General features: G+C 42.3%; 1 pseudogene; it reads right to left on the reverse strand.

Moving 5' to 3' along the window:
• Positions 1–772: 772 nt before the first annotated feature.
• Positions 773–19241, reverse strand: part of LOC131502111 (NADH dehydrogenase [ubiquinone] 1 beta subcomplex subunit 5, mitochondrial-like) — a 78925-nt pseudogene continuing 60456 nt past the window's right edge.

Below are 19241 nucleotides of genomic sequence, written 5' to 3' on the forward strand. Positions count from 1 at the left end.
TGGCCTGATGGTGTCCTTTTCCATACCTCATCTCCAACTAACTTGTGTGCCAATGTGTTACTCTCTGCCCCCAGTACTTTGTCCCAGAAGTGATCTCTGACTGATCAGATACCCTTAACCCTGGGAGCCCTGCCTGTGGTCCCCACCCCCAGCCCCACTTCATAACTTCTACTTATCTTCCCAAAACATGGATTCCATTGATCCCACAAGGCTTCTCATAAGCCTTTAGTGGTATCATGCCTTTAATGACCTCAAAATCCCCCTCCATTCACAGCCCCTTGTCATACCACCATCCTATAACTCCTGTGCTGAAGAAAGTCAGTGGTTGTATGTGAACACTTCACCCCCTCAGTGGCCATATCCAAAGATGGGAACCTCAGACCTAGAGCAGACAAGGTTAGGCACTGTCCCCACCCCTTCAAAATACAATAAAGTACGAAGAAGTGATGCCTGGCTGTTCTTAGCACCCTAGCCTGCATCAAAAAAGGTGGTGGTGAGGTAATGGTAGGGGGGCATGCTTCTAACCAAGTATCTCCTAGGTCAGGCAAGGCTTGGATCTCACCAAGACTTCCTGGAAGGTCATGTAATATCACAAGGAAACAAATACATAATGATCCTGCAATTGCTCCTTAAACCAGGATGGCCTCAACCCCTTGGAGTGTCCAGTCAGTTACCTCTGAGCCATGTCTGCTCACCTGGGAGCCCCCACTCTTCACCAAGTCAGGCTGGACTTCCCATCCCCTCCCTTCCATCCAGCCCCCATTAGTCGTGCTCACTGTGCCAGGCCCAGCTCATCTTTGGGGGGAGTCTCTGACGACTCAAGTGAGCTCTTCCTCCTCTGTATACATTAAGAAGATTCTACAGAGGTTACCTCCACAAAGACCTGGACCATGTGAAGCCATTACCATGGTCTCTGCAACCCCTGGGCCACTGGAGGTGTGAGGAGTGACAGATGCACTCCAGTGAACACCCATGTGACAATGTAGGACATGCAGGGGAAGGAACTTACCCTGGGATGGCTCAGGCACTGAGACCCAGGAAGAGCTGCTGACCCGCATTCCAGTGTCCCTCCCAGCAGATCCCCAGTCACCTCTTCCTGGGTATAAAGATCTTCCCAGACACCCAGGTCATGTGCAGTCCTGATGCGAACATAGAGAGTAACAACTGAGGATAGGAAAAACGTAATTGTTTCATGGAGAGAATAAGGACTTTGTGCCAACACATCTCCATTACACTGCATGTCACAGAGATGGCACTGAAATACCTATGTCAAGTGGATGGATATGTGCGGTTCCCTTCTTCTTACAGTCTCAAATACTTGCCAAAATGTGGTGATGCTATTAAGGTAAGAAACCCCATCGCAATCAAAGATTGGAGCAGTTGGGATGGGAAGACAGCAAACATTGGCATTGTGGATGATATGCCAAGGCTCATGCTGGGATCTTGAGGGTGGTTTCCCCTTGAACTCCTCACAATGCTCCCTTAAGGTAGAAACCAGGATTTCCATTCACACAGCAGAAAGGTGAGGCTCAATGAGGTTACTTATGTTTCTAGGTTCACACAGCTTTTTAGAGATAGAGCCAGTATCATCTGGTCTGTTTGCCTGACTCCAAGGCCCATCTTTAGAATCAGGAACACAACCTGCCCCTTCAGATGTGTGATATGGGCAAGGAGAACTGACAGGTGCCACTGGTGAGTGTACAGCCACTCTGGGGGGCAATATGGCAACACCCACTAAGTGTGTGGGAAAGCTGAAAGCGACCAGCTTGCAATATGAAGCACATGTATTAACCAACGAAGAGATGGATATAGGACCGCTACAGAAAACTCACTGAAAAACTGTACACGCACAAAAACAATTTTGAATTCCAAAGCCACAACCACCAGTGAAATTCATGGAATAATTAATATGAATAACAATAGATGGGAAAGGAAGCTAAAGACGTGTATGTGTAACATACTATAATTTTGAAGAACACGTAAATAAGAATATGTATATAAATATATATTATATATATATATATATATAATATATATATATATACACACACACATATAATCTGTACATGCAAGTTAAATCTCTACCTACAAATAACCGCCTCTGGAGAGTATGTACCCATCTATTGACAGAGGCCCCTTTCGGTCAGAGGATGGGGATTAGAAAATGACAGATACCAAGTAACGTTAATTTATAAATACACATTCACATATTGTTTGAAATGTTACATCAGGAGAATCATCAAGGTAAAAATGTGGAGACAAGGAATTTAGAAATGGATTGACAAAGGAAAAAGTACATATGTACTTACTATTTTTGAAACATGTACAAAATAGAGTGCTCGTGGGAGGGAAAGCAAGTTCAAAACTAATTGCTTAGACATGGTAAATTGTGTGTGTGTGTGTGTGTGTGTGTGTGTGTGTGTGTGTTTCTATGGCTGAAACACAATATTCTGCGAGTCTGTGTTTTTATGTAGCAAGCTCTATCATCCCATACACATGCTCAAAGTGCAGCTTCCTCTCCAACTCAGATAGGGATGAGCTTTCTGTTTTGAGAATTACAGATAACAAAAAGTGATGGATGCAGAGGGACTTCTGCCAGTGGGTAGAAACTTCCAGAAGGCTATTTTAATTTGTTTTAATGTTTATTTTTGAGAGAGAGAGAGAGAGAGAGAGAGAGAGAGAGAGAGAGAGAGAGAGTTGAAGCAGGGGGAGGGGTAGAGAGCGAGGGCAACACAGAATACGAAACAGGCTCCAGGTTCTGAGCTCTCAGCACAGAGCCCAATGTGGGACTCAAACTCACGAACCACGAAGTCATGACCTGAGCCAAAGTCAGACACCTAACTGAGCCACCCAGGGGCCCCTGGAAGGCTCTTTCTGGTCCCACCAAACCCAGGTCCTTTTCTGCTTCCTTCCCACCACTCTGGCTGTGTCCCCATCCAAGATTTTTAGAACTGCAATTCTCGATGTGACCAGCAAAGGGGCATCTGTCTCCATTGTGCTTTTTGCTTTCTTTAATATTAAAATTCCTAATTTTTGAAAGGAGAAAAAAAAAGATGTGTTATTCATTAGAATAATTCATGAAACAGTATGGAGAGCATGCCACCAATTCTGTTTGGAAACAGTCCTGTGTATGTGGAAAGACTAAACACAAGCTTTATTTAGTGTTTTGACCCCATATCTGTATTTGGCTCATTAATCTATCCCATTTACTCACTGTCTTCCCTCATCAGTGTCACCTAACATGTCCACACTGTGGAACGAGCCCCTCTGGGAGAGCAGGCTGCTCCAGAACCCAGGACCCCACCCCTGGAAGGGCTTCCCAGACCTATTCCCACCCCCTTCTCATCTGCCCCTCTCCAGGATGCTGTGGACACAGCTGACCAGAGCAGTGTCTCTGAGTCCTGCTGTGGTCTCAGAGGGAGACTGTTGCATAGAAGCAGAGTCTGAGAGTCAAATATATCCCCTGGAAGGAGCAGCAGTCCCGGTTAATGCTGGTGATATTAGGAAAGTGGATAAAGACAATCACTCTTACAAACACCCTCAAAGGCAGCCCACCTCCTCTCCCTGCCAAGGCCCCACATCCTATGGACCCAGCCTGTATGTCTAGCCCTTGTGTGCCAAGCCTTCTGTGCCCTGGGCAAACTGCACCATTGACCAATCCCTCCATATTCCAATCACTCCAGTGTCTAAGGGGTTATATTTGCATGGGCCTTGTTTATGCACACACAGGGTGGGGTTACATCTTCAGAACCACCCCATAAGGGAGTATTGTCAGTCCCCCCTTTTTGGTGATGAAACTGTGTCTTCAAACCAGTAAAACCTGGCACTGGCCTTTGTGTTTTTTTTAATTTTTTTTATTTCTTTATATTTGACATATACATAAAAACTACATGTATTTAGGGTGTGCAAACTGATGTTTTGGTATATGTGTGCATTGTGAAATGATTACCACAATAAAACTAGTTAACCTATCCATCTACCCCCATATTTACCACCTTTCTGCATGTTTGGTGATTACGCTTGAGGTCTATTCTCTTAACAAATGTCAAGTATACAATACATTATTGTTAGTTATAGTCGCCATGCTGTACATTAGATCTCTAGAACTTATTCATCTTGTAACTGAAAGTTTGTACCCTTTGGTCAATATCTCCCCTTCTTCCCATTTCCAGACCCTGGTAACCACCATTCTACTCTCTATTACTAAGACTTTGACTTTTTTTTAAAGGTTTCCACAAGTAAGTGAGTGTGTATATATATTTGTATGTATATATGTATGTGTGTATGTGTACACACACACACACACACACACACACAGTGGAATACTATTCAACCTTAAGATAAGAAGGAAATCTTGCCTGTCCTTTGAAGGGCAAGGAGTGCAGTGCTTCATGAGGAGAACATAGAGCTGGGATTCAGCCAACCTAAGCTCTAGTTCAAGTTTATGAAACATGTAAATGGCTCAAAATGCCTCAGTCCAACCTCTCGCTCAGCCAAAGTTGATGATCTTCATTCTCATTTTACCAGTGGGTGCTTCTTTCTTTAGGAGACAGCTACCAATGGGGCGCCTGGGTGGCTCAGTCATTTAAGCACCATACTCTTGGTTTTGGCTCAGGCCATGATCCCATGGTTCGTGAGACTGAGTCCCACGTCAGACTCTGGGCTGACAGTGGGGAGCCTGCTTGGGATTCTCTCTCTCCCTCTCTTTCTTCCCCTTCCCCACTCGCATGTGCATGCTCTCTCTGTCTCTCTTTCTCAATAACAAACATTTTAAAAAGAGAGAGAGACACCTACCAAACAATACAAAATTCCTACATCCATGCTAAACCAGTATTTTTATTAAGCTCTAGCTCTGTTTTATAAACTAGAAATAGGAGTAGAATTTTATCCTGTCATTATCTTATCTCTGAAATTAATTGTGTGATTTTATTCTCCTACTAGAATTACATATTAGATTTTCTTTTACTTTTATTAGTGTATACGAGATGTCAAGATTAGATTAATGTGTTGAGGAGTATTACAACATGAATATGCAAGTCTAATTGGAAAGAGATGAGCAATAAACGTTAGTTGCCCATAGGGGGGAAAACAGAGAGAGACAGAGAAAAAGAGAGAAACTTATGCTGATGTAGCTTTCTCTCCTGTCCCTCTCTCAGCTGGAGGACGCTGTCCTGGCCACAGGTAGCGGGGTCTCAAAAGTAGCTCTGACCGTCTATGTTCTTCAAAAGAGTCTACCCTCCCAACAACACCCCTTCCACACCATGTGAGGCCCTACACTCACATACCAGGAGCTGCCTACAGAACTAGGTTCCAAGGAACACAAACATGGAAGTGTCATCCCCACACAGGGATTTCTCATGCCTCTGAGAAAGGAGCATGCGCCACCCCTATTATTAGGCATCACATTCATAACTGGCCAACCTGATCGAAGGCCCCTGATTTGCACTCATTTCTTCCATCAGCATCCTTTATGCTAAGGGTTTCCTTAACAGCTAACACCTCCCTAGCATTCCTCCCTCTCCTTAATGCCCAAGACGCACATGCCCTCAGAGCGTCATGGAACACATCTTTGTCCACACAAAATAGCTCAGGGAATGAGAGAAGTAGAGGCAGACCCTGGCCCCACGCTGGGGTCACCATCCCCAGTTGATGGTATCTTTTTACAAGTAGGGCATCATCAGTCATTTGCGATCTCTTCTCTTGATCCGTGAAGTTTGGGGTCAGGGATTAAAATCAACACACCATTTCCACTTAAGTAAGGAATTTTGTGTCCTCTCAGTTTACCTGCGGGTTAACATCAAAGAAGCATGTATTCTTTTTGAGCTCCTGGAGATACTGCAGAGGGACAAGAGCTGTGAATCTGTAAGTTTGACGACACTCTCAGAAGACTCTCCCGTGAGGCATGTCTAGGGAATATGAGAAGATTGGATGAGCAATAAAAACAAAAGCTAGTAATACCTGGCGTTGCTGGAATGAAGGGGAAAAGTCATTCCCACAGGTTGTTGGTGCCAAATGATGCTTTATTTGTTTTCTGGGGCCCATTTGATCATGGCTTAATAACCTAAGTGGCCTTTGATACAAAAGCCCGATTTCCACCTTTTGGGGAGATTCAGAGAAGGGTTAAGAAAAGAATCAGCAAGGTGATTCTGAAGCACCCAAGTTAAGGGGCCCTGGCTGAGAGGGCAGGACAAGTTGCCACAGGAGTTCCCGGCTCCAGGGAAGAAAGACAGCTAAACTTTACAGAGGAAACTGCTTACAAGGCTCTGACTCCTGTTTTTCATTCAGTGGCTGGGTTAAATCTCAGGATAACCCTGGTACTGAGGTATGGCTATCCTTCCTTCATGGGTGTGTGTGACTCCAAAGCACAGACACACATGGCAAGGAGGTTATGCCTCTTTCTCCAGATCGCTGCAAAGAGTGGGTCTTACCACATTATTAATATTAATCCCTAATGTAATATCACCCCGTTAGAATATTAGAATGCTTTCATTTTTCCCTATCTCACTTCTCTTTTAATGACATATTTTTCATACACATTTCTAAGTGTTTAGCTAATGGTCCCATTTTATGCCTCATAGTATGTCCTACAATAATTCTAGAGTTTGACAAGCAAACCTGCTCAGTGAGTTTCTGTTTATTCAGCATCCTGTTTAGATGGAAATTGGCTGGAACAGGATAATGAGAACTCCATATACTGCTGGAGGAGAGCTAATTTGGTTCTTTGCAACTTCTTTGCAGAGACATTAGGCAACTTATGTCAGAGAGGAAAGTGGGGTCCCATCAGCAGCCCCACTCTTATTTCTGACCTGCAGAGAACTTAGGAACCTGTGCCCGAGGAAGCATGTGTAAGAAGGGCCATGGAAACATGGCTGGTCATATCAAAACAGCCCCACCGTCACCTTATTAGAGAAGTCTCAGAAACACTATTTTCAGAGAAAAGAGGATGCCAAAGGCCACTTACACCACGATAACACTTATATGTTTGTAGCTGAAACATGCACACAATTATATATGTGCAGCATTCTCTCACAAAAATTCTCTGAGGATGGCATCATTATACCCATTTGACAGATGATAAACTCAGACTCATCACAAAGGGAAGTCCATCTTCCAGAGTCACCTAGGCAGGAACAGGAATGAGATTCTACCTCTTACACTCCCCAAGAGACAACCAACAGTCTCCTTGATAGATGAAAACCTTCTAGGGCTTGAAAACTTGCAGTTTTACACATTTCCAGTATTGTGCCCACGTGGATACACACTCCCCAGCCCTTCTCTTTGAAGAAGCTGATGGTGAAGCTGATGGAATTCCGGTGCATGGTCCTGTAGTGTGTAATGGGTCTGGTGTCTGGGTCAAGGGCTTGTGATTCCTGCCTCCTCTTTATCTGCACTCTCTCTTCATTTGGGGGCTCCACAGGAAACTGCTTTTCCAATATCAATGTAGAAGATAAACATAGAAAAGGGATATGACAATGAATTAAAGGGCACAGCTTGATGATCTTCTTTTCTCACCCCCAAATCCCTCAGCAAAGCCATCCTGCAACACAGAAATGGTCCTAAAGGTTCATTCATTATGTGAGTAGGGGATACTTACTACCACATTTCCGGGTGGTCTCTGTGGGAGTTATGTTGTTCGGTTTTAGGTAATAGTCATCACTCTCTGGGAAGGAGGAGAAAGACAGGACAGGACGCACATTTCTTGAAGTTTTCCTATGTGTCATGTACTCTGTACCAGGTTTCCCATTTACCTCCCCCTACAGTTCTGTAAGGAAAGCATTGTGGGTCTCCTTTTACAGATGACCAAGGGTAAGCCAGTAGAGCCTAAGTAAGATTTCCACATATCATAAACCATATAATTGGGTTCCAGCTTTTGTGCTCATCACAATAATCAATCCATTCTTAACAGATATTAACCCCAAATGGCCTAAAAATGAGGTTTTGAGGGTAGGAAGTTGCTATCCTTTATGTTACAACAGTTCGTGACACTGCAAAGGACCACAGTACTTAAACACTTGGCATTTCACCTGTGGTATTAAAACTTCACGTCCTAAGCAAAAAGGGATTGATAACGGGAAAAGTGTAAAAGCCCTCTGTGGGTGAGAGGGGACAAAATGAAAGAAGAGTCAGGAATATTTCATATATCCAGCAACCTGTTATGTAGATGATAGGCCACCAAGGATTTATGATTGGTCATTTTACACTCCACCATGGGTGCTCACTCAGCAACCACTCTTGGAGGTGATGATGATGATGATGATGATGACGATGACGACGACGACGACGATAATAATGGTGGTCCAAGTGAAATTTTGCCCCTGGGGCCGAGAGACCTGGGAATGGGAACCATGTGAATTGACTGTTTTTCAAGGCAATAGACAGACACGGAGGAGTCAGAGGAACAGGCATTTCCTCCAGGAAAGATGATCTAGAAGGTGGGAAAATCAACACTGGCAAAGCTAATATAAGCAAATAGTACTGAAAATTGTATCTCCTTTTATCCAAACTCTTATTCAAGTAAACTATTATTCAGTTCATGGTTTAAGTCAGGGTATTTGAAGTTAGGAAAGGCTAAGGAATTTGGAGAAACTGCTATGTGAATGTCTGCTCAGTCATGAAACCTGGAATTATTCTAGTTTCTTCACTGTGCCTTGAAGCCACCAGGGCTCCAATTGCCCTAAGTGTATTTTGGCACTGACATTTGACACTTCCCAAGCCAATGGTTAATTTTTTATACTGACCTGTAGTACTTTGTTTTTTCTTTGAATATAGTTGACACACAATGTTACATTAGTTTCAGGTGTAAGGCATAGTGATTCAACAACTCCATATGTTATGCTATGGTCACCACAAGTGTAGCTGTCATCTGCCACCATACAACGCTCTTAAAATACCATTGACTATATTCCCTATGATGCGCCGTCTATTCCTGTGACTTAGTGACCTGTAGTACTTTTAAATTATTATGTTTTTGACATTTTTTAAACACTGTGATTGGCAATTTCTTATTATTACCAAATGGTGCCCCTATTTGGAACTTGGGGGCTGCAGGAAGTAGGTGGCTGTCAGGACAGATCTGAATGCATCTTTGAAAGTGTCGGGAATGTTGGAGACCCACAGCTCTAGAAGACCACTCCTTCTGCAGTTCTGAAACAGCTCCAACCGTCTTTCCTAATATAAACCATTAGTACTCGGCTATTGCGGGGGCCTCCAGGGCTTGAATCAAGGAAATAGAACCATTGTCTCTGCTGAGGAGAAAGAAGGATGTGGGATATGCAGGGACTTAAACCGTGTGTCAGAAGGCAGTATCTTAAGGAATGAGAAACATTCACTGGAACTGGAGGATTTCCCTCTTCATCCATGACCAAAACCCTTGGTGGAATCCCAGGGCTGTGAAAAAAGAGTATGATTATGTGAACCTCTTTCCCTCACTCCCCTCCCTAACTCCTTTTCCCCTGAGATCTCTCACTCTCTATCTAAACTCAGCCCCTGCCAGAGCATTGAAATGAGTGAGCTGCAAGCATAGGCATTCTGTGTCTAGGGACACACGCATGTGCTTAACCGCTTCCTGAGGAGGCATTACCAGACAGGTGATGGCAGGCCCAAGGACGTGTAATCTTTGAAAGATTTCCCATGTTTATTGCCAAGCAAACACGTGGAAAGGTTTGGCAGTTAACATTCCATGAACTTGGATTGAGATGACTGCCTGAATTTCTGAGTCAGGGAGGAGCACTGCCCTCCTGAGATTGGGGCCCAAAGTGAGTGAACTAACTCTGGTGTAGAAGGGAGGGGGAGTTGACGAGAGCTCTATTCAGTATGAGGGGGGCAGATTGAAGGGAAAGCACAGGACTTGAGGTCAGCAGGCCTGGATTTCTGTTCTAGTCTCCCCAAGTGTATGCGAAGGCATGGTCAAGGTCTTGGCTCTGGAGACACCAGCTATTCTTATGCAGCAAATGAGTCCCAGGCCAGAATCCTATTAGTCAGCCTTGATCCTAGTCCTCGCCAACATGCAGCGTAAGAGACAAGGAGAGCCTTTGCCTCCTGTGTCATTTAAACCTGGTCCTGAAGGTAGAGAGACATATTTTATTAAGCAGTGTTTTTTACTTCTCTTTGCAGAGGGCAAAAATCTCTGTTACAGTAGCAATCATAAGGATACTCACTAGGCTTGAGAAAAAAAAAATGAAGACATCAGCGAGACCCTTACCACAGAGATAAAAGAGTTAAAGAAGGATCAATCAGAGATGAAGAATACAATAAATGAGAGATTGGAAACAGGCCTGATGCAGTGAACAGCAGGATGAAAAAAGCAGTGGAATGAATTAGTGACCTAGAAGACAAAATAATGGAAAATAATGAAGCTGAACAAAATGGAGAAAGAATTATGCAACATGAGAATAGACTTAGGGAACTCAGTGATTCCATCAAACATAATACCATTCGTAATATAGGAGTCCCAGAAGAAGGGAGAGAAAAGGGGGCAGAAAATCTATTTCAGGAAATAAGGGCAGAAAACTTTACTAATCTGGGGAAGGAAACAGACATCCAGATCCAGGAGCCACAGAGAACTCCCATCAAAATCAGCAAAAGCAGGCCAACACCAATTAATTAATTTTGCAAAGTGTAATTATAAAGAAAAAGTCTTAAAAGCAGCAAGACCAAAGAAGACCTTAACTTACAAGGGAAAAACCCATAAGGCTAGCTGCAGATTTCTCAATAGAAACTTGGCAAGTCAGAAGGGATTGACATGATATATTCAAAGTGCTGAATGGGAAAAGTCTGCAGCCAAGAATACTCTATCCAGCAAGGCTATCATTTAGAATAGAAGGACAGATAAAGAGTTTCCTAGACAAACAAAAATTAAAGGAGTTAATTAAAGGCTGACCACTAAGCCAGCCCTGCAAGAAATATTAAAGGGGACTCTGAGTGGAAAGGAGAGACCAAAAGTCACAAAGACAAGAAAGGATAAGAGAAAATCTCTAGAAACAATGACAAAGCAGGTAACAAAATGGCAATAAATACCTATCTATCAATAATTACTTTGAGTGTAAACAGACTAAATGGTCCAATCAAAACATATAGGGTGTCAGAATGGATTAAAAAAAAATCCATCTGTATGCTGCCTGCAAGAGACTCATTTTAGACCTAAAGACACCTGCAGATTGAAAGTGAGGGTGTGGAGTAACATTTATCACACAAACGGATGTCAAAAGAAAGCCAGAGTATCAGTACTTACATTGGACAAACTAGACTTTTTTGTTCTTGTTTTTATCCTGCTTTGGTATCACGATAAAATGGGCCTCATAGAATGATTTTGAATGTGTTCCCTCTATTACATTATTTGTAAGATTTTGGCAAAGATTGTCATTAATTATATTTTTTTAAATGTTTGGTAGAATTCACCAGTGAAGCCATGTAGTCTTGGGCTTTTCTGTTCTGGGAGATTTTTGACTCCTAATTCGATTTTCATTATTGTTATTGGTCTAAGAAGATTTCCTATTTCTTGGATTCAAGATTCATGATTCCATCCTGGTAACTTGTGCATTCTTAGGAGTTACCTGTTTTTTTCCTACGTTATCTGATTTGTTAGTGTGTAATTGTTTATACTGATCTCCTATAACACTATGTATTTATGAAGTATCTGTTGTATTGTTTTCTCTTCCATTTCTCACTTTTGTTTCTGAGTCTTCTCTCCTTTTATTCTTAGGACATGAAGTTAATATTTGTTATGTCTCTTTTTACATGATTTAATCAGGGGACTCTTCTGTGTGTACTTGAGGAAAATGTGTATTCTATTTTGCTTGGATGGAATGTGCCATATATATATATATATATATATATATATATATATATATATATATTAGAACCATGTATTCTGGGGGCACCTGGGTGGCTCAGCTGGTTTAGTGTCCAACTCTTGATTTCAACTCAGGTCATGATCTCATGGTCGTGAGATCAAGCCTTGCATTGGGATCCACACTGGGTGTGGTGCCTACTTAAGATTCTCTCATTCTTCCTCTGCCCCTCCGCTGCATGTTCCTTCTCACTCTCTCTCTCCCTCTTTCTGAAAAAATAAATTGAAAAAAGAACCATGTATTCTGAAGTATCCTCCAAGTATGTTCCAAGTTAAAAAAAAAAAAACATTCTTGTTGATTTTGCATCTGGATAATGAAATTTGTCCAAAAAAAATTAAAGATTAATAAAAAAATAAATAATCGCTGAACATTCCATGTTCTAACAAGGGACGGAGAGACTGATGGTAGAAAGCTGTTAAGTATTTCCAAGAGCCCTGCTTTACACCCTTCTTTGCAATTGTTTCATGTGTATCAGAATGGCCTATAAAGCTCACTATTGCTGTCAGGACCTTATGGGCACTTACCTTGCTCTTTCACAGCACAAGATCACTGCGTGAGGAGCATGTTAGATATTGAGTAGACACCTACTTGTTGGTAAGTGGACCACAGAATAGGGAGATGAGTCACTGGGTGGAAATAATGGAGTCAGACACCAGAAATAGGAGTAACACACCAAATTCCCTCCAAAACTGGGGCTCATTCTGCACCCTATCACTTAATGCTTCTAGTGCTTTCTTTGAATACTTGTATTATTTCATTTTTAAACTTACAAGTATTTGAAGCATTTGAAATTCTTCCTGATTTAAGACAGAGAAATGGGTCCATTTTTACCTATTTACCTGAGTGAATGGATATCTTGTTATCACCACGCCACTTCATTTTTCTTAATTGTTTTTAAATTTAAATTCCAGTATAGCTAACATATAGTGTTCCATTTGTTTCACGTGTGTAATATAACGATTCAATAATTCTATATATTACTCAGTACTCATCATGATAAGTATAGTCTTTAATCTCTATCACCTTTTTCAACCATTACCCCACACACAACTTCCCTCTGGTAACCATCGGGTTGTTATCTAAAGTGTCTCTCTCTCCTCTCTCTCTGTCTCTATCTCTCTCTTTCCCTCCTTCCCTCGCTCGATTTTCTTTGTTCACTTGTTTTGTTTCTTATTTTTTTCTTTTTTTTAATATAATTTATTGACAAACTGCTTTCCATACAATACCCAGTGCTCATCCCAACAAGTGCCCTCCCCAATGCCCTTCACACACTTTCCCATCTCCCCCACCCCTCATCAACGGTTACTTTGTTCTCAGTGTCCAAGAGACTCTCATGGTTTGCCTCCCTCCATCACTGTAACATTTTTCCCCTTCCCTTCCACCATGGCCTTCTGTTAAGTTTCTCAAGATACACATATGAGTGAAAACATATGGTATCGGTCTTTCTCTGACTGACTTATTTGGCTTAACATAATACCTTCTGGTGCCATCCAAGTTGCTGCAAATGGCCAGATTTCATTCTTTCTCATTGCCAAGTAGTACTCCATTGTATATATAAGCCACATCTTCTTTATCCATTCGTCAGTTGATGGACATTTAGGCTCTTTCCATAATTCGGCTATTGTTGAAAGTGCTGTTATAAACATGGGGGTACATGTGCCCCTACGCGTGTGCACTCCTTGGGTAAATTTCTAGCAGTGCTATTGCTGGGTCATAAGGTAATTCTATTTTTAATTTTTTTGAGGAACCTCCACACTGTTTTCCAGAGCAGCTGCACCAGTTTGCATTCCCACCAACAGTACAAGAGTGTTCCCATTTCTCCACATCCTGGCCAGTATCTATAGTCTCCTGATTTGTTCATTTTAGCCACTCTAACTGGCGTGAGGTGGTATCTCAGTGCGGTTTGATTTGTGTTCCCTCATGAGGAGTGACGTTGAGCATCGTTTCGTGTGTTTGCTGGCCATCTGGAAGTCTTCTTTGGAAAAATGTCTATTCATGTCTCCTGCCCAATTCTTCACTGGATTATTTGTTTTTTGGGTGTCGAGTTTGGTGAGTTCTCTGTAGGTTTTGGATACTAGCCCTTCATCCGATATGCCATTTCCAAATATCTTTTCCCACTCCGTCGGTTGCCTTTTAGTTTTCTTGATTGTTTCCTTTGCAGTGCAGAAGCTTCTTATCTTCATGAGGTCCCAAAAGTTCATTTTTGCTCTGAATTCCCTTGCCTTTGGAGATGTGTGAAGTAAGAAATTGCTGCAGCTGAGGTCAGAGAGGTTTTTTTCCTGCTTTCTCCTCTAGGGTTTTGATGGTTTCCTATCTCACATTCAGGTCATTTATCCATTTTGAGTTTATTTTTGTGAATGGTGTAAGGAAGTGGTCTAGTTTCATTCTTCTGCATGTTGCTGTCCAGTTCTCCCAGCACCCTTTGTTAAAGAGACTGTCTTTTTTTCCATTGGATACTCTTTCCTGCTTTGGCAAAGATTAGTTGGCCACACATCTGTGGGTCCAATTCTGGGTTCTGCATTCTATTCCATCGGTCTGTGTGTCTGTTTTTGGGCCAATACCATACTGTCTTGATGATCACAGCTTTGTAGTAGAGGCTAAAGCCTGGGATTGTGAGGCCTCCCGCTTTGGTTTCTTCTTCAATATTGCTTTGGCTATTTGGGGTCTTTTGTGGTTCCATACAAATTTAGGGTTGCTTGTTCTAGCTTTGAGAAGAATGCTGGTGCAATTTTGATTGGGATTGCATTGAATGTGTAGATAGCTTTGGGCAGTGTTGGCCTTTTGACAATATTTATTCTTCCAAACCATGAACGTGGAATGTTTTTCCATTTCTTTGTGTCTTCTTCAATGTCCTTCCTAAGCTTTCTAGAGTTTTCGGCATACAGATCTTTTACATGCTTGGATACGTTTATTCCTAGGTATTTTATGGTTCTCTGTGCAATTGTGCATGGGATCAGTTTCTTTATTTCTCTTTCTGTTGCTTCATTATTGGTGTATAAAAATGCAACCGATTTCTGTACATTGATTTTCTACCATGCGATTTTGCTGAATTCATGTATTAGTTCTAGCAGAGTTTTGGTAAAGTCTGTCTGGTTTCCCAGGTAGAGTATCATGTCATCTGTGAAAAGTGAAAGTTTGACTTCATCTTTGCTCATTTTGATGCCCTTGATTTCATTTTGTTGTCTGATTGCTGACGCTAGGGCTTCCAACACTATGTTAAACAACAGTGGTGAGAGTGGACTTCCCTGTCATGTTCCTGATCTCAGGGGAAAAGCTCTCAGTTTTTCCCCACTGAGGATGATATCAGCTGTGGGCTTTTCATAAATGACTTTTATGATGTTAAGTATGTTCCTACTATCCTGACTTTCTCGAGCGTTTTTACTAAGAAACGATGTTGTGTTTTGCCAAATGCTTTTTCTGCATCTGTTGACAGGATCATATGCTTCTTATCTTTTTTTTTTATTAATGTGATGTACTACATTGATTGATTTGTGAATATTGAACCAGCTCTGCAGTCCAGGAATGAATGTCACTTGATCATGGTGAATACTATTTATATGCTGTTGATTTTGATTTGCTAGTATCTTCTTGAGAATATTTGCATCCCTATTCATTGGGGATAATGGCCTATAGTTCTCCTTTATTGTGGGGTTTCTGTCTGCTTTGGGAATAAAGGTAATGCTGATTTCATAGAATGAGTCCAAAAGTCCTCCTTCCGTTTCTGTTTTTTGGAACAGCTTGAGAAGGATAGGTATTAACTCTGTTTTAAATGTCTGATAGAATTCCCCTGGGAAGCCATCTGGCACAGTACTGTTATTTGTTTTTTTTTTTTTTATATATATAACTTATTAAGTTTCTTCACTAGTTATGTGTCTGCTAAAATTTTCTATTTTTTAACCTTTGAGTTTTGGTAGTGTGTGGATGTGTAGGAATTTTTCCATTTCTTCCTTGTTGTCCAGTTTGTTGGTATATAATTTTTCATACTAGTTGCTGATAATTGCTTGTATTTCTGAGGGATAGGTTGTAAGAATTCCATTTTCATTCATGATTTTATCTGTCTGAGTCTTCTCTCTTTTCTTTTTGAGAAGCCTGGCTAGAGGTTTATCAATTTTGTTTATTTTTTCACCAAAACAGCTCTTGGTTTCATTGATCTGTTCTACTGTGTGGTTTTTTAATTCTGTATTGTTGATTACTACTCTGATCTTTATTATTTCTCTTCATCTGCTGGGTTTGGGGTGTGTTTTCTGTTCTCCTTCTAGTTCCTTTAGGTGTGCTGTTAGACTTTGTATTTGCAATTTTTCTTGTTTCTTGAGATAGGCCTGGATTGCAATGTATTTTCCTCTTAGGAGTGCCTTTGCTGCACCCCAAAGGTTTGGGATTGTTGCATTTTCATTTTCATTTATTTTCATACATTTTTTGAATTTCTTCTCTAATTTCCTTGTTTACTGATTCATTCCTTAGTAAGATGTTCCTTAACATCCATGCTTTTGGAGTTTTTCCAGACTTTTTCCTGTGCTTGATTTCAAGTTTCATAGCATTGTGATCTGAAAGTGTGCATGGGATGATCTCAATTCTTTTATATTTATTGAGGGCTGTTTTGTTTCCCAGTATGTGATCTATCTTGGAGAATGTTCCATGTTCACTCAAGAAGAAAGCGTGTTCTGTTGCTTTGGGAAGCAGAGTTCTAAATATATCTGTCAAGTCCATCTGGTCCAATGTATCCTTCAGGGCCATTGTTTCTTTACTGATTCTCCGTCTAGATGATCTGTCCATTGCTGCAAGTGGAGTATTAAAGTCCCATGCAATTACCATATTCTTATCAATAAGGGCGCTTATGTCTGTGATTAAGTGTTTTATATATTTGGGGGCTACCGTATTCGGTGCATAGACATTTATAATTGTTAACTCTTCCTGATGGATAGACCATGTAATTATTATATAATGCCCCCCCTTCACCTCTTGTGATAGTCTTTAATTTAAAGTCTAAGTTCCGGAAGATGGCGGCGTAGGAGGACGCTGGGCTCACTGCGCGTCCTGCTAATCACTTAGATTCCACCTACACCTGCCTAAAGAACCCAGAAAACCGCCAGAGGATTAGCAGAACGGAGTCTCCGGAGCCAAGCGCAGACGAGAGGCCCACGGAAGAGGGTAGGAAGGGCGGCGAGGCGGTGCGCGCTCCACGGACTGGCGGGAGGGAGCCGGGGCGGAGGGGCGGCTCGCCGGCCAAGCAGAGCCCCCGAGTCGGGCTGGCAAAAGCGGAGGGGCCGGACGGACTGTGTTCCGACAGCAAGCGCGACTTAGCGTCTGGGAGGTCAGAAGTTAACAGCTCTGCTCAGAAAGCGGGAAGGCTGGAGGACAAAGGGAGGGAGAGCTGCTGAGCCCCCGGACGACAGAGCTCAGCTTGGCGGGGAACAAAGGCGCTCGCCAGCGCCATCTCCCCCGCCCATCCCCCAGCCAAAATCCCAAAGAGAACCAGTTCCTGCCAGGGAACTTGCTCGCTCCGCGCAAACACCCAACTCTGTGCTTCTGCGGAGCCAAACCTCCGGCAGCGGATCTGACTCCCTCCCGCTGCCACAGGGCCCCTCCTGAAGTGGATCACCTAAGGAGAAGCGAGCTAAGCCTGCCCCTCCTGCCCCCGTGCACCTTGCCTACCCACCCCAGCTAATACGCCAGATCCCCAGCACCACAAGCCTGGCAGTGTGCAAGTAGCCCAGATGGACCACGCCACCCCACAGTGAATCCCGCCCCTAGGAGAGGGGAAGAGAAGGCACTCACCAGTCTGACTGTGGCCCCAGCGGTGGGCTGGGGGCAGACATCAGGTCGGACTGCGGCCCTGCCCACCAACTCCAGTTATACACCACAGCACAGGGGAAGTGCCCTGCAGGTCCTCACCGCTCCAGGGACTATCCAAAATGACCAAACGGAAGAATTCCCCTCAGAAGAATCTCCAGGAAATAACAACAGCTAATGAACTGATCAAAAAGGATTTAAATAATATAACAGAAAGTGAATTTAGAATAATAGTCATAAAATTAATCGCTGGGCTTGAAAACAGTATACAGGACAGCAGAGAATCTCTTGCTACAGAGATCAAGGGACTAAGGAACAGTCACGAGGAGCTGAAAAACGCTTTAAACGAAATGCAAAACAAAATGGAAACCACGACGGCTCGGATTGAAGAGGCAGAGGAGAGAATAGGTGAACTAGAAGATAAAGTTATGGAGAAAGAGGAAGCTGAAAGAAAGAGAGATAAAAAAAATCCAGGAGTATGAGGGGAAAATTAGAGAACTAAGTGATACACTAAAAAGAAATAATATACGCATAATTGGTATCCCAGAGGAGGAAGAGAGAGGGAAAGGTGCTGAAGGGGTACTTGAAGAAATTATAGCTGAGAACTTCCCTGAACTGGGGAAGGAAAAAGGCATTGAAATCCAAGAGGCACAGAGAACTCCCTTCAGACATAACTTGAATCGATCTTCTGCACGACATATCATAGTGAAACTGGCAAAATACAAGGATAAAGAGAAAATTCTGAAAGCAGCAAGGGATAAACGTGCCCTCACATATAAAGGGAGACCTATAAGACTCGTGACTGATCTCTCCTTTGAAACTTGGCAGGCCAGAAAGGCTTGGCACGATATCTTCAGTGTGCTAAACAGAAAAAATATGCAGCCGAGAATCCTTTATCCAGCAAGTCTGTCATTTAGAATAGAAGGAGAGATAAAGGTCTTCCCAAACAAACAAAAACTGAAGGAATTTGTCACCACGAAACCAGCCCTACAAGAGATCCTAAGGGGGATCCTGTGAGACAAAGTACCAGAGACATCACTACAAGCATAAAACATACAGACATCACAATGACTCTAAACCCGTATCTTTCTATAATAACACTGAATGTAAATGGATTAAATGCACCAACCAAAAGACATAGGGTATCAGAATGGATAAAAAAACAAGACCCATCTATTTGCTGTCTACAAGAGACTCATTTGAGATCTGAGGACACCTTTAGATTGAGAGTGAGGGGATGGAGAACTATTTATCATGCTACTGGAAGCCAAAAGAAAGCTGGAGTAGCCATACTTATATCAGACAAACTAGACTTTAAATTAAAGGCTGTAACAAGAGATGAAGAAGGGCATTATATAATAATTACAGGGTCTATCCATCAGGAAGAGCTAACAATTATAAATGTCTATGCGCCAAATACCGGAGCCCCCAGATATATAAATCAGTTACTCATAAACATAAGCAACCTTATTGATAAGAATGTGGTCATTGCAGGGGACTTTAACACCCCACTTACAGAAATGGATAGATCATCTAGACACACAGTCAATAAAGAAACAAGGGCCCTGAATGATACATTGGATCAGATGGACTTGACAGATA

The sequence above is a fragment of the Neofelis nebulosa genome, chromosome X (genome assembly GCF_028018385.1).
Source record: "Neofelis nebulosa isolate mNeoNeb1 chromosome X, mNeoNeb1.pri, whole genome shotgun sequence".
NCBI lineage: Eukaryota > Metazoa > Chordata > Mammalia > Carnivora > Felidae > Neofelis > Neofelis nebulosa.